The sequence below is a fragment of the Lygodium microphyllum genome, chromosome 3 (assembly GCF_053477565.2).
Source record: "Lygodium microphyllum isolate KBCC chromosome 3, Lygodium_microphyllum_v1.1.10, whole genome shotgun sequence".
In the NCBI taxonomy this organism is placed as follows: Eukaryota; Viridiplantae; Streptophyta; class Polypodiopsida; order Schizaeales; family Lygodiaceae; genus Lygodium; species Lygodium microphyllum.
In genome coordinates, this window is record NC_141137.1 from 9333996 (window position 1) to 9349520 (window position 15525).

Consider the following 15525-nt stretch of genomic DNA (forward strand, 5'->3'; position numbering starts at 1 on the left):
GCCCATCACTATAATTTTATTCCTAAACCTTTTAGTAACTATTGAATAGGGAAAGGATAATCAAACATTGTGATTATTGGAGTTCCCACATATGGTATCTCTCTCTCTTGCTCTCTTGCTCCATCTTTCATAGCTCTTGCTTTGCTCTTACTTCTACTTCTGTGCTTACACTCAGGCTCTATCTTTCAAAGAAGAGTTGGAGAAGCTTCTCAAAGTGGGGTTCATTTATGAGATATACCACATCAAGAAAAATGGTAAAGACCATAACCTATGAACACAAGATATGCAAGAAGATTTGAAGAAGCTTCTCAAAGTGGGATTCATTAAAGAGATAAAACACATAGATTGGGTATTCCCATTGTGGTAGTACTCAAGAAAAATGGAAAAATCTGAGTGTGCATTAACTATGAAAAGGTGAGTGCAACCACTAAAAAGGATCATTACCTACTACCATACCCCAAATATATGATTGAGTGCATGGCAAGAAAGGGGGCATACAACTTCCTTGATGGATTCTCATGCTATAATCAAGTGGTGCAAGTACACCCCAATAACGGGCATAATATTGCCTTTGCTAGAGAATGGGGGTGTTCACATTGTCATGCCCTTCAGTTTCAAGAATGTATCGATGACCTTCCAACACCTAATATATACCATTTTTAAGTATATGTTTCACAAATATCTCAAAGTGTTTGCTAATGATATATGTGTTAATTCCTCATGGGATGAATACTTAAGAGAAACTTTGAGTTGTCTTTAAGAGATGTGAGCAATATCACATTTCCTAAATCCAATCAAGTGTCACTTTTGGACGAAACATGGTATCATTTCAAGGCATGTTGTGTTGAGACATGGAATAGCAACTGTTGACACCTTAAAGTTTTGAGTTATTGTGAAACTTTCCACCACCAAAAAAATGCTAAGGGGAGTTCAGTGCTTTCTTGGACACATAGGTTACTATAGATGCTTTGTGCTGAACTGCTCATCCATTGCAGGACCATTGCACAAGTTCTCGATAAATTGGGAGTGGAGTGATGAATGCCAATAAGCATACGAAGCTTTAAAGAAGGCTCTAATTAGTGATTTGCCAAGCTAGTGAACACAACATGGATTTTCATACGAGCTTTGCTTGTGCTGGATAGCTCACAAAAATTGAAATGAACTACTCTACCACAGAACAAGAAGGACTTGGGATGTTGTGGTCTATGAAAAAATTATGCCACTATCTCCTTGCCATCCCTTTCACCTTCTTTGTAGACCATCAAGCCTTGCTATATTTGGTAAATAAGTTATATGCCATAGGACGTATCACTAGATGGCTATTGTTTTTGCTAGAGTTCAACTTTGACATGGTAGTGAGGAAGGGCAAGCAACACTAAATTGCAGATCACATGTCGAGAGTAATAAGTGGAGAGGAAACAATTGGAATTGATAATAATCTCATACATTCATAGTTATTTCTTCTTTAGCAAGCGGCTTAGCTTTCAAAGGTAACCTAACACCTTATTCGACTGACAACATTGTAGACATATAAATAGACTAACCAAATGCCCAATTGAGAAGGTTTACCTTGCATGCTTACTCATAAAAACAAGGCCTTATCATCTCATCACAAAATAGTTGTGTAGGATAGGGTAAGATGGATTGCTAAGGAGATGTGTATGCAAGCGTGAAATCAAAGGAGTGCTGCAAGAAGCGCATGTCGGCAAACTAGCTAGAGGCCACTTTATTACCATAACCATGGCATAGAAGGTTTTCCAATCCTAGCTATGGTAGAGTCAACTCTATTTAAGGATATAAGAAGGTTTGTAAAGCAATGCGACGAATGTTAGCACATGAAAGTGCATATCAAAAAGGATAAAATGAAGCTTGTACCAATGCTTGCTTGTTGCCAACCTTTCAAAATATAGGTAATTGATTTTATGGGACCCTTCAACATTGCCGCACGCTCTTGCCTTAGTAACAAATTTAACAACCCTTGTTTTTTATACCATCTGATGTAAAATTGAATCCACATGGAGGCTCACCATACTAAATATTATGCAAGTGCAAGTTACTAGTGACCATTAAATCCAAAAGCATCCCAATATTTTTTTTTGTTCTCCCAAATCAAGACAATGAGGGATGAGAAATCTTGCTTGAATGGCCATTCAAGTTCAAAACACAATGTCACGTGGATTTTGTAAAGCAACGAATCCACCTAAATCTCCTTGGAGCTAGATTTATCTCTACCTTTAGCAAGGGAGACTTGACTGATAGACAACCATGTCCTACCTAACCCAACTAGGTAGCAATGCCTACAGAACAAGTAGAAGATCTATTGAAAGAACTTTCTTTGGCTCAAGATAAACAATTGTTGCTGATCAGTAGTTCAAAAACTACATGATATTACAACAACCTACATAAATTAGTCATAAAAACTCATAGTAAGCCATGGAAAAACCACTAATAGACTACAACTAATTCCCACATTAGCTCCACTTGGGTACCCAAAGCATTACTACAAGGGTATTTGCTTCATCTAGATCCCAAACAAGCACGTCACACTCACCAACATTAGCCACAAAGCCCCACAACATTTCCAAAATACAACAAAACAATCCCTAAGCCTAAAATCCATTACATCATGACTATACCTAGATGAATTATCTGGGTATACAAACCCAAGGCTACCCAAAACATAGCTACAACTTTACCCCATGCACTAAAAAAGGTGGTGCTTTAAACACAAGCACCATTGAGAGAGCAATCATCCTTGAGCCCCACCTATGAGGATGTAAATACACATATTTATTAAGCATAGCTAGCATATAGCTAGAAAGCTGTTTGTCCTCACTTTGGGGGGGGGGGGGGGGGGGGGGGGGAGACCACGCCGAATCATGCAAGATTGTGCTGTAATGACAAACCATTGTTGACAACCATATTGAATTGTCTTTAGTATACCATGTTGAATCGTGCAAAATTGTGCTAGATTGAACTCTGGAAAATTGTGTCATCTTGACAAATCATTTTAAATTGTCTTTGGTATTTTCTATTGTCAATTATACTAAATTGTCTTTTGTTCTTATAATTCTCACAAGTTGTTACTATCAAATGTGTAGATGACAACTTCTCCTATAGGAATGATTGACCTTGAATTTTCCACATTAAACAATGACCCTAGGATCACAGAAAAAATTGTACTTAGCTTATGTCAATGCAAGTATAACTTACAACCCACCATATAAGGCCTAGTGGATCTTAAATTTTGGCTCATTGGGAATTTTGAGGAACTAATGTGAATAACACTGACATGGCTAGGAAACTTGTAGAACATTGTGGCTTGCAAACTTGCACTAAAGTCTGTAGTGAACCAGCTCACTTAATCACATGCATGAGTTTTAAACAAGCATGTTGGCCTCTTAAGCAAGGGGTGAACATGTGATTGATAAAGTGACTCTTATACCTCAACTTGTGGAGCTTGCCTTAGGAATATAAAATAAGCAAGGTAAATACAAAGGATCCCCAAGATTTCTCACCATTCTACAAAGATGTAAAAAAATCGCATGGTCTCACACAATACATTGTACAATTCATTGCCATTGCAGAAGAGGAGTCGTGCACAACAACACGAGTTTTCCATCACATGTCTACTAGTAATAAACCTTATTCTTCCAAAATGAGGATCCCAAAACACTTCTGGAAGGCATACTCACATAAAAACTCGTGGTTAGAGATCTAAATGACCTTTGGATAGAAGGAATTCATGATATTATAATTGAAGAGCAAAAAGCCCTAGTCCAAAACCTTGATGTGAGCCCCTCCAAACCCAAAGGGATGGTCATGGGCTTTGCAAGTGCACTCACTAGGGTGATCAATGCAAGACTAGGACTCTTTGCTAATGTACCACCAACCTTAGGAATAGTCATAGGTCAAGGAGGAGCCACCACCACACTACAGTAGATGCACATAGGACCCAGGGAATAGGAGAGGAAGAAAGAGAGGGAGCAAAAATAACAAGCTAAAAAAGAAAAGAGAGCAAAAAGAGAAAGAAAGAACAAGTCAAGCTTCTAGTAGGAAATAGAGGTAGCCAACATGAGAGAAAAAGAAATGGAGAAGAGCATGAGGAAAGTTCACCTACCGCTGGCTTTGATGATGGAGACATCCCCAAAGAACAAGCATCAGCCCATGTTGCCACAAGAGCTCTATGTCAAATTAGGAGACACTTGGGAGGCTACCAATGGTTCATGGTACAAGCCAACCATCAACTATTGCATGACTTCCAAACTCGATTGATGGAAAAAGACATGGTAGTAGAAGCAAAGGACAAGGAGTTGGAAGAGCTTAAAACTGTAAAAGAGTGGGGATAGACGGGTAGGACACGAGTTAGCATGGGAATACCCAGTTATACTGACAGGGTATATAAGGTGTTGAGAGACCCAATTAGGGCATCAGTTTATCAATAATCAAATCTCTCTTTTCTCCTTCCTCCTAGCTTTCATGGCTTCCCTCCTCTTTCTCTCTCTTTTCCTGCCTTTCTCTCTCTTCTACTAGTCTTTTTCTCTCTTCTTCTCTCATCTTCCTTATCTTTCTCTCTCCTCTCTGCAGTCTCTCCCTTCTCTCCTTCTCTCTCCTAGGTCTCCTTCATTACAGTTGGTATCAGAGCTTAGTTTTTAGATCCTTCCTTTCTCTCTCCTTTTAGATTTAGTTCTCTTTTCAGTCTCAAGAAACCCTAATTTTCTCAGGTACACCAGGACAAGTACAACATTGAAGACAACAGGAGTCAAGGAGTACTATAGAGATGGTAGCCTTCTTGGGAGTTTGAAAAGAGGTCTTCTCTTTCTTCCTTGTAAGCTCCCTTTTGGAGCTTCCATGGAGTACCAAGCCAAGATCTTAGGAGCTCACTACACAACTCAACGCTTCCTTGCATGTGGAGGAGCATTTCATTCATGCTACTGTAGAGTCCTTTTTCTAGCGGAGAAGATGAGAAAAAGGTTAGTCCATCTCCAGTGCTCATAAACAGCAGGGTTTTGGATGGTGCCTTGGAAATGAAGCCTTTAGACCCTCTAGATTCTGCTATAGTTGAGCCACTACATAGTTTATAACATGTAGAAGACAGTCTGTCAGCCAAAGCAGGTCTAGTTAATGAGGAGGGTGAAAATGGGCCTACCGATAAGCCCTCAGACTTGGCAAATGACGATTTGTTCACAAAAGATGGTGCACCTACACAGAAGAAGACGATGAGGGAAGAATCAACATCCTTCCCTTCTATGTCGGGCCTTGCAGCTTGGACTTTTCAGCTTCCTCATAAGCTGACTTGAAACTTTGCACATTTTCAAGACTCCCAAATTTAATACAAAAGAGCTCCTCTTTCAGCTCCCTGTCTGCAAAATCTGATGCATGCCAGATCCATGGTTTATCGCTGCATTGATGCTCCTGAAGTTTCACAATTGGGACAACTGTGTGGTTTGCACAGTCTTTAGTGTTTTGTTTTGCCGCATGATAAGACGAATCTTGCATGTTTCCTTGTGCTTTAAAAGGCGCACCTGTCATTCAGGGATGAAGAAGGTGCATGGAATCGCACCAACAACTGCAAGCATCTTCCATTCAATGGCCTCATGTGATTCAAACAAGAGAAAATCCAGTTTGATTGGCACTGAGCCATCTTGCTTTCTTGGCCTCATGCAATTCAGACAATAGAAAATCTCGCTTGATTGGCACTGAGCCATCCTACTTTCTTGGCCTCATGCGATTCAGATGAGAGAAACGCCTGCTTGATTGGCACAGATTGATTGGCAGTGAGTCATCCATAGAACTAATGTGCTAATGTCGCATCCTTTGCTACTTATCCAAATTCATTCCAGGTGCCCCCTACTGTGTTTGAGCCTGCAAACACATCATCAACTGACATAGTTCGCACATGGTGGAGTTGTGTGGGAGGCATCAATTGGGCATCTGATGGAGACTGGGAGCTAGGCAATGCTGCAGATGTTGTAGAATTTGAATTGAGCTTGTCCACATCGATGTACACAGAAAACAAGTCGTCACTTGCTTCATCTAAGAGGTTGGAGTTTCCAGCATGCCAGATTCACGATCAAAGGTTATATCATCGGGCAATCGTAAGGGGATTTCAGATTGAGCCCACCAGAACCAAGTCTGGTATTGAATCATCCAACTCAGAGATTTCAAGTCCAAATGCATCTGCAAGACATTGAGTAGCAACCAATATTGCTTCGGGATCAACATCAGGAGCAAGTTCCACTGTGCTGAGAAAACGCAGAAAATAATGCACGACTCGTCTCGTGAGAGGGGAATCGCTCCGCAAGTGATGCACACCTTCCTGTGGCTCATCTGAAGCCAACGGATGCTCCTTTAGCCTGCGTGATCAGAGGGTTGAGAAGCTTTTGGCCTTGGTGAGAGCCTCATAATTTGCCTAGATTTGGTATAGAACTCCATATCATAATCGTCTTCATCCTCTTCTGTGATTCCTTGTATTGCATAGTCCATAAACCTTATGCTTCAAGATCGATTGGGTTTCTTGAGCTCTTCCAACAGCTGATGTATGGTAAGGCTTAGTGTGTGGCCAAGCCCTCTGGTGAATTTGTTAGAGCAAGTGACAGATTGATGCTGATTCCCCTTTACCTCAGTGTGGTGATACATGAAAAATCTTTGATGCAATAACTCCCTTTGGGAGTTGTTGACCAGGTCCTATACATGTGAAGGATGCAACCCAGGTACCATTGATCCATCAGAAGGTTTTGAGCAGCACACTCCATGCATTGTCTATACCCCTACTACCATCACTTCTGCTTATGCTTCTTCCCAAGTCTGGCTCTGTCTCGAGTTTTGGCTAGCTTACATTCCTTTAAATTTGAAGTCATCAGAAGCTTCCTTGCACCTAGGTTGCATACATGATGTTGGAACATCCGAGGGAAAACCTGAATGGGGCCTATTTGTCAGAGCTAAAGGCTTGGTTTCTGGTGTTTGGTTAGTGTAATTCTTTTGGATTGAATTCACCTGCATACGTCATGTTGGAGCAGAATTTGTTTCTAGTGGAGATCCGGGGATCCTTCCTTGAAGGTCTTCATCTTTGAGTTGAAGGTCTTCAGGCGTGAAATCAATAAGCGATCCATAGATCTTGAGGCGTTGGGCATGGATCATTGGAAGATGAGGTTCCAAGATCTATGCCAATGGCAGTTCTACCTTGACTTGGTTCAATCATGGTAGCCATCATCAGGCAGATGGCTAGATGCCGGCACATGAAAAGAAGTTTTGGTCATTAAAGGATGCCGTGGGTGATCCTCTTCCGTGAGGAAGCCATTTCTTGAAACTCAAACATAACCTTCAAGAAAAGTTGTGCACTCCCTAAGGGGTGTGTCTGTCTCGTCGTGTAGTGTGTGGTGCCCGTGGCAATGGAACTGGGAGATGGGTCTCTAACCTTGGGCAAGCCCTTGGAAATGTCCCACCCTTGAGGATCCAATTCGTGCTTTGTTGGAGGTGCAGTGCAAGTCTTAGGGTGACAGGTCTGAAAGTCCTGCCCTTGATGTGCCCTAAGTGTGAAGTGGGGAGGGGGCTAGGGAGAACCCTAGGTGCAGTGACTGTGGTGCTTTTTCTTTTATTTTTTTTCTTTTTTTTTTTGAAATGATACATAAGCCTAATTGTCTTCATTGGAATGAGGAGGAGAAGGGGGTCGGATAGATTTGCTCAAAAACTGGCAACTTTGCATGTAATCTTTCAGATTCATGTGGACATGAAGAGAAGTGGTGGAGAGGAAGGGGTGGTTGCACCTAGTGAATTGGCTATCGTTCATGTCTTCTAGGAGGGCTAGGCAAAAAGAGGGAAGGAGACTAGCCCTCATCATGAGACGAGCCATGGCGCAGTTGTCTATAGCGTTAGGGTCAAAGAATAGGGGAGGTAGGCCGCACTCTTGTGGAGTCGGGTCCTGCTTAAGAAGTAGCCTAAGTAACCTAAGATAATTACAAGTTGTTACAAAAGCGGGGTCAGGACATGAGGAGAAATCCACAAGAAAGCGCATCATAGACTCATCTAGGCTTTCGACAGTAAAAAGAAGGGCATGCTCAAAGGATACTACAGTGGAGTTATAAATAATGGGAAAGTCATACCGCCCGTGGAGGGTGGCATCAAAATCTACCCCTACCCTTCGAGGGTACGCCATGTAGGTAGGGTCATTCCTCTCGAATGGTAGGGTGTTACAAAATGCCATCCAGGTGAGCATGCTGATGTCGCATACTCGCCTCCTCCACAGGGGTTGGCTTTTGTAGTTCTGTACAGTTTGTGGGATTTCAAAAACCTTATCTTGCCAGTAGTCGGTCGCTTCTGTGCCCCAAGAGGTTGGGGTCTTTTCCCACTCTTCCAGCCATTTTTGCCCCAACCGGCTACCGACCATGATTACCTCGTCCATCATCTTGAGCGGCAAGACCCTCCATAGACTATTGTGTAGGAGGAAACTAAAGGGGAATGGATCCTTTCCTAGTTCATATATCTCCCACAACACCAGCTCTGCGTGGAATCCTACGGGAAGATCATCAGGGCATGGTGGGAGAGGTGCGGACGGTAGCATGGCTGGCTTGGCTCTCAATTTTTTTCTGGCTTCTTCCACCAGCTTTTTGTGTCTTTCCCTAGAGACGGCTTTTCTTTCCGCAGATGGGTCCTCTTGTGGTAGCTCTTGAGACTGCGGCGAGGAGGGTTGTGGGACTACATCCTCCCTGAATTGATTCATATCAATTTCCAGCTTTTCTTCTTCCCCCTGCCGTTTTGCGTGTGCTGCTTCTTCCTCGAATCCGAGGGCGTTGATCTCCTGGGGGGTTAGGCCGGCCAGCATTAGGTATTTTCGTTATTCATCCAAGCTCAGTCTAACCTCCGCAGGTAATGGTGGCATCTGCAATCCAGCGTGTAGGGCTCTTCGTGCCATGCCGAGCTTTCTTTGCATCACCTCCAATGGCTCTCCTTGCGCTGCGTGGGTGGCGTCTAGGATGGTGTTGAGGAAGGCCTTCTGTTGAGTGCTGAAGGCCACTTGGGCTGCCTCTGCCTTGCTCTCTGCGATGATTTTCTCCTTTTCTGCCAAAGTAAGGCGCCGCGCCAGTGTCTTCACCCTCTTCTCGTTGTGTGCAGCCCACTCCTCTGCTTTTTGTTCATCACTTCCAAGCCTTCTCCCTGTCTTAGGGTTAGCATCATAAATTTCTGCTCATAATCTTCCAATTCCTTGACTAGCCTCTCTTGTTCTTGTCTTTCAGAGGTCGGCTGGTATGTCAGGCGCTCGAGTTCCTCCTGTTGTTCCTCCATGCCTCATTTTATTTCTTCGTCCCTGGCATTCAGCTCCGCCACGAGTGCATCAATCTGAGCAAATTTCGCAGCAAGCTCCTGGTATTGCACTATTAGGAGCTTGTGCTCTCTTTGCATTTTTACTAACTCCTGTGTCTCGTTTTCGAGCAGCTGCCTCCAGTGTTCCTCCCTCTCATCCCTAGCCTTCAATTCTTGTCTGAGATCTGCAATCTCCCGTTGCTGCAAGGCTATCATTCTTATTTTATCCAACTGGAAGGCAACCACTGATTCCTTCTCGGCTCCCAACTCAGCCATGGCTATCTTGCGTTCCTCCTTAGCTTTCTCCAATTGGGAGAGAAGCTCGGTGATGTATTCGTCGTAATTAGCCAATGGCATCATCATTGTGTGGATGGGCGAGGTTGAGGCTTCGACTTTTTGCTTTTTGGGCTCTTGCTTGGACTCTGCATCCGTGGCTGGCCTCTTCTGTTCTGTGGCCGTAGTCTCTGTGCTATGTCCCTGGCCCATCTCCTTGTTGATGAAATACTGCATCCACGCCACGAAGTTTGACACATCTGCACTGGTTGGGATGCTGGGGGTGATGGTGGTGAGTTCAACGGAAGGCACCAGGAGGGTAGGGATCGGATGGAGCAGGGCCTTGCCCTTGCCTTCAGGGACTGGAGGTGGCACAAACTCTGGCACCTGTGTGCTAGACCCTGGCCCCTCTTCTCTAAGCGGGCTTAGGCTCCTCAGTTCATCTGCTTGGCTCTGTTGTTCGATGGACCGGCGGGTGGCTTCCGCCAGGTCCTCTTCCTCCTTTCTTCGTAGCTCTTCCTCTTCCTCATCCGCTTTTCTCTTTCTTTCCTCCTCTGCTTTTCTCTGCTCTTCCTTCTTTTTCCCTTTCTATTCTTTTTCCCTCCTTTTATTCTCTTCTGCTTCTTGTTTCGATGCCTCCTTTGCTTTCTGTAACTCCTCTTTTTCCCTCTCCTCCTCCTGTCTCTTTGTCCTCTCTCTCTCCTTTGCTTCTTTCAGGGATTCTTTCTTCGCCCTTTCCAATTCTTCTCTCTCCTTCTTCCTGCCTTCGTCATTCTTCTTCTTCCTCTGCATCGTCTTCTTCTTGGTTTTCCTGATTGTCTTTTTACTAGTCTGTCCCTCCCCTTCTTCTTCTGTTTCAGTTCTGTCGGTGGACCTGTCTTTGTCCTGGTGAGGAGGCAACCTCTCTGGCATTTCTCCTTCTCCCTCTTCCGCCTCCTGTGCTTCCGTTACTGCCTCCTAGATGAGTGCAGTCAAGACTTCTCCATACCCAATGAAGGAGGCTTTGGAGGAGGTTTTCTTCCTTTCCGTAACTTTAGAAGCCGGAGATTCTCCTCCTATTGGTGCACTTCCTAGGGCTAGCGCTTTGGCCACTTGATCAATCGTTTTCCGCACGTACCCATTCCAGTCTACTTCGTCTAGGGTGTGGGCTGCTACATTCTCCAGCACTGGCATGCTAATTCGATGCATTAAGAAATTGTAACGCTGGCTGGAGAAGAGCGCATGCACCAACTTGGCCTGCAACCTGGCTTCTGTGTCAGGGATGTCCTGGATGCTTATGCCATCATTCGTGAGCACCTCTTCCTTCTTCATCTTCAGCATGGCATAAACATCCCTTTTTTGTTTCCTTTCTGTCCTTGGTACCAATCCCAAAGCCTTCTCCACCAAGGCTGGATCCAACCGGACTTGTACCTGCTTTGCACCCTCTCCTCGGCCCAATGTTACAATGCCACCTTCTTGGTCTGGGTTGTATGTTCTGAGGAATTCTACGCACTTTAGGTGATCCGGCTCCTACGAGAATTTTTCAATATACTTTGTGAGGTTGCATTGTTCCACCACCCTCCTGGCTGCTTCCTCCTTGGCCACCACGACTTCTATGTTGTGGATGGTTTGGAGCTTGAGCTGGCCAAAGGTGCGGTTCTCCAGATGGATGCGATACCGCTCCCTTTCCTCGTCTATGAACGGGAGTCGATGGGCGCGGTCTTGTTGTGACATTTTATGCTCCTGCCATAATTCGTAACTTTCGTTAGCATTTTCCACATATCACTTCGCTGGTTACGTGAGAATAAAAACTCTTGAATGAATTTCTTAGGAAGCCATTTTTTCGTACTATATGCTTATGCTTTTCACTACCTTTACTTTACTGTATCCCCTTTTGATTCATTTCCCATCTGATTCCTTTCACCTTCACCACATATCCCCTCCCCTTCCGTCTTAGAAAAGAATCCTTCCTAGGATTGGGGGTCAAAAGGTTAGGGGCTTTGGGCCTGTTGGGGTAGGAGTTACTTGTGAAGGAGCCAAGTGTAGAAATTTGGATTGTATTCCAGTTGAGCAGTGCAGTCCAGATCAAAGGGTCGAATTCCTACGTGTGTGGCGTATGTGAGAACATCTGTGAGGAAGTCACCAGAGGTGACCCGACTTGCAATGTGGAGCTCTTCCTCTGTTAAGAGGCGGTCAAGATAGGGATGCCCCTTGATATGCTCATCCATGGATCGGCCTCGAAGAGTGGTTAACACTCTATACAAGGTAGGCACGATATAGGTGGGATCATATTCTGCCATTTTGATGGCTCGGTGTTGCTCGGCGTTGGTCATTATGCGATATCCGTCAACCTCCCATTGCAACCTAAGAGCGTACCATTGCCTCAAGAAGGGTGATCCAGTATCAGCAAGGTGGGATAACCTTGCAATCTCTTGGTCAGTGATAGCAGAAGTGGTCCGTGGATCGTATGACGTGATGAGACATTGCTTAATGGTTTGCTCTTTGGAGACCTCGCTACGGAGCAACTCAGCAGAGCAGAGCGAGAAGCCTGTGCAAAGGCGCATTCAAAAGTCTCCCAAGAGCAAGGCATATTGCGCACTTCTGTTGCCAAGGGTTCCTCTAATAGACCCAAGTCCAAGCGGTCATAGCTGAGGGCTAGCAACACGAAGGTGGCATCAATACATTTAATGCAGCCCACCACATCCTCTCCGGTGTCCTCCGCAAGGTCAGCGGCTAGCGCTAGAAATGACTTCCGTTCATAGGAGGGCCTAAGGCCGACGGGCAGTTGAGGTTTGCTAGAACTAGAGGCTTTGACAGTACATAGTTGCAGTTGGGAGTTTCCTCGAACCTGCAACCGGGCTGTTTGGAAGATGGGCGGGTTAGGGTCAGCCACAGCAGCTGGGCTGCTACAGTCAGCTTTGCTGCAGAGAGTCGGATTGACTTGGTCGGATGATGCCACCTGTGACGGTGGTGGCTGTTGCTTGGGCCGATAGGTTTGTGCAACTCTCTTGGGCCGAAGCGTAGATGAGTCGGATGGCTGGGGATTTGGAGAGCACTGCAGCCTATGGTCTTGAGGTGTTGGGAGACGTGGGCTGATCAAGCTTGAGGGTGGCATAGGACTAGTGCCTTTGGCTGTAGGGGCCTTAGGGATCCACAGTGAGGCATTTCCCTCATAGTAGCCTTGCGCATGCAAGAGGGCTTTAGGGACCTATCTTTGCTTAATCACGCGGCTCTTCATGTGATTGCGTCTTGGCCTCCTAGGTTTAGAGTTCTGGGTCTTATGTGGATAGGCGCGTCTAGTCCTAGGCGGTTCTCGAGGCTGTCTAGGCACCCATTGACAGCGAGGCTGTTGGGCCCTTGCTTTGATTGCTACGGTTTGCGGTTTATGGAAGTCGGGGAGCGGCAGATGCGCCCTACCCCTTCCTTAATCTTGCCTATGAATGTTTCTATCGGTGGCCCTGCGGACGGTGATGGTGTCGCTCAGCCCTTGCTGAAAGCTATGACAATGCGCACGTTGCGGATTGCTAGGTGGATGCACTGCGACTCATAATCAACATTGCAGTGAGTCTTCTTTTTGAAGGTTTGCCCGAGCAGTGACTCCATACCTGCATCTGTAACACTGGGCAACACGTAAAACAGCATTGGAACAGTCTCAGACTCGATAGAAATGGTGACTCTGCACTTGCCGAGAAGTGCGTAAGATTGAGCCCCATATGGGCATAATTTGGCAGTTGTGGGTTGAAGTAGTGGTTTGCCAAGTTGGATCCAATGATTGTGCGTTAAGACATGAAGTCTACTCCCTCATCAATCAAGGCGTTGAAAGTGCATGTTTGCTTGGCAGTGACCATGACACGGAGGTAAGCGGGTTCTACAGCTTCCTCATCATCATCGTTGATTTCAGTGATTGTGGCTGCTCGTATTTTGACTGGCGGTTCTAGCATTGGTGGCTCGTGCAAAGGATGAGTGGGAGGGAAGTACTTCTTGACATGACTGCCATTGAAGAAGCCTATTCCTTCACCGTTTAGGGTCTCGAGCTCGACATTGCCGGTTCGACTGATTGCTCGGACCTTGAAGGGTCCGAGACCTCTAAATTTCATCTTTTGTTTATGTCCTTTAACTGAGTAGAGGAGCACTAAGTCACCCTGCTCAAACTCGCGCTGCTTGACATGCTTGTCAAACCAGCTCTTGTGTCATGCTTTCTTGCAGATAAGTGCGTGGGTGGCTAGAAGACGAGTCTCTAATAGGCGTTTCAGCTCGACCAGGCATTGCGTCCATGCTTCCTTCCCTTCCCATGGTGCTTGGAGTGCTATTCTCAGGCTGGGGACGAAGAATTCTAATGGTAGAATTGCTTCAATCCCATAGGTCAGCCTAAAGGGGGTTTGGCCGACAGTCATTTTATAAGCTGTGTGGTAGGCCCACAAGGCTGCCATCAACTTGTTGTCCCAGTCACTTCGTGAGGCTGAGACTACTTTAGTCAGGACGTTGATAAGAAATTTGTTAGTTTATTCTGTCTGGCCATTAGCCTGAGGGTAGTATGGTGAGGATTTGCGATGGATGATGAGAAAGGTGGATAGGAGATGTGATATCGCTTCATTGATGAAGTGTGTGCCTTGGTGGCTAACCAGTTTGATGGGGCAACCGAAGCGCGAGATCACTTGCTCCCATAAGAACTTGGCGGTCATCCTACCATCGTTTTTTCGTGTGGCTCTTGCCTCTGCCCATTTCGTGAGGTAATTTGTGGCCACTACGATGTACTTGGCTTGTGAGTACTGCGCCGCAGGACTGATGGGTCCTATGAAGTCAATTCCCCATTTTTCAAAGGGTTGGCGAGCAATGATTGGGGTCAACTCCATTTGATCTTTACGAATGAGGACTTTTGTCCGTTGGCACTCGTCACAATGCTTGACGAATCACGTGGCATCGCGAAAAAGCATGGGCCACCATAGTTGAGACTGTAGCACCTTCCGTGTTGTCGTGTCTCCACTAAAGTGTCCTCCCGTGATGCCGTTGTGCGCCTCCGAGAGCACACCATGCATCTCATGCTCACACACGCACCTATGCAGCAATCCATCTTGCCCCAACCTATAGAGTTGGCCTGCAATCAGTTGGTAGGGCTGGATCTTCAGGATCAAGTGCTTAAGTCATGCCTTTTCTATTGGTCGCTCAGGTAGTCCATGCTCGAGCACTTGGACTATGTCGTCTGCCCAGTATGGCATTAGATCAGCCTTAAATAGATCTCTCTCACTGGACAGGTGGAATAAGTGGGCATTAGGTAACTCGTCAATGATGCCTTGTCCAGCGGCTTCTCCTGTGGGTATGCGGGATATGTGATTAGCCATGTAATGTTGTTTTCCCTTTCGTACCACCACGGAGAAATTGAACTCTAGGAGCAGGAGGAGCCATCGAGCTATGCGCCTTGTAGCACAAGGTTTGTTCACTAAGTAGAGCAGGGCTTGATGGTCCACAAAGAAGATGAAAGGTGTGGCCAATAGATAATGCCGGAATTTCTTCACGGTGAACACCATTGCTAATCCCTCCCTTTCTGTTGTCGAATAATTCATCTCCATCTCAATGAGTTGTCTGCTAGCAAAGCTCACTGGGTAATCTAAGTTATGCTCACCAGGTTGGCACAACACTGCCCCCACGGCAAACTTAGAAGCATCAATGTGCACGTGGAAGGTAATGGTCCAATCTGGGGCTCGTAGAATTGGTGCTGTTGTTAGAGCCTTTTTCAATTCCTCGTATGCCGGTTGCCATGCCTCGGTCCACTCGAAGACAATTAGTAGCTTGTACAATGGTCTGGTGATCAGCGCGTAATTCAGTACAAATTGCCGATAGTATCCTGTATGACCTAAAAAGCATTGAACTCCCTTGTAATTAATTGGGGGTGGAAGGTCAACAATAACCCTGACCTTTGAGAAGTCAGTGTCAATGCCATTCTTTGACACCACGTGTCCTAAGATGCATCCGTGG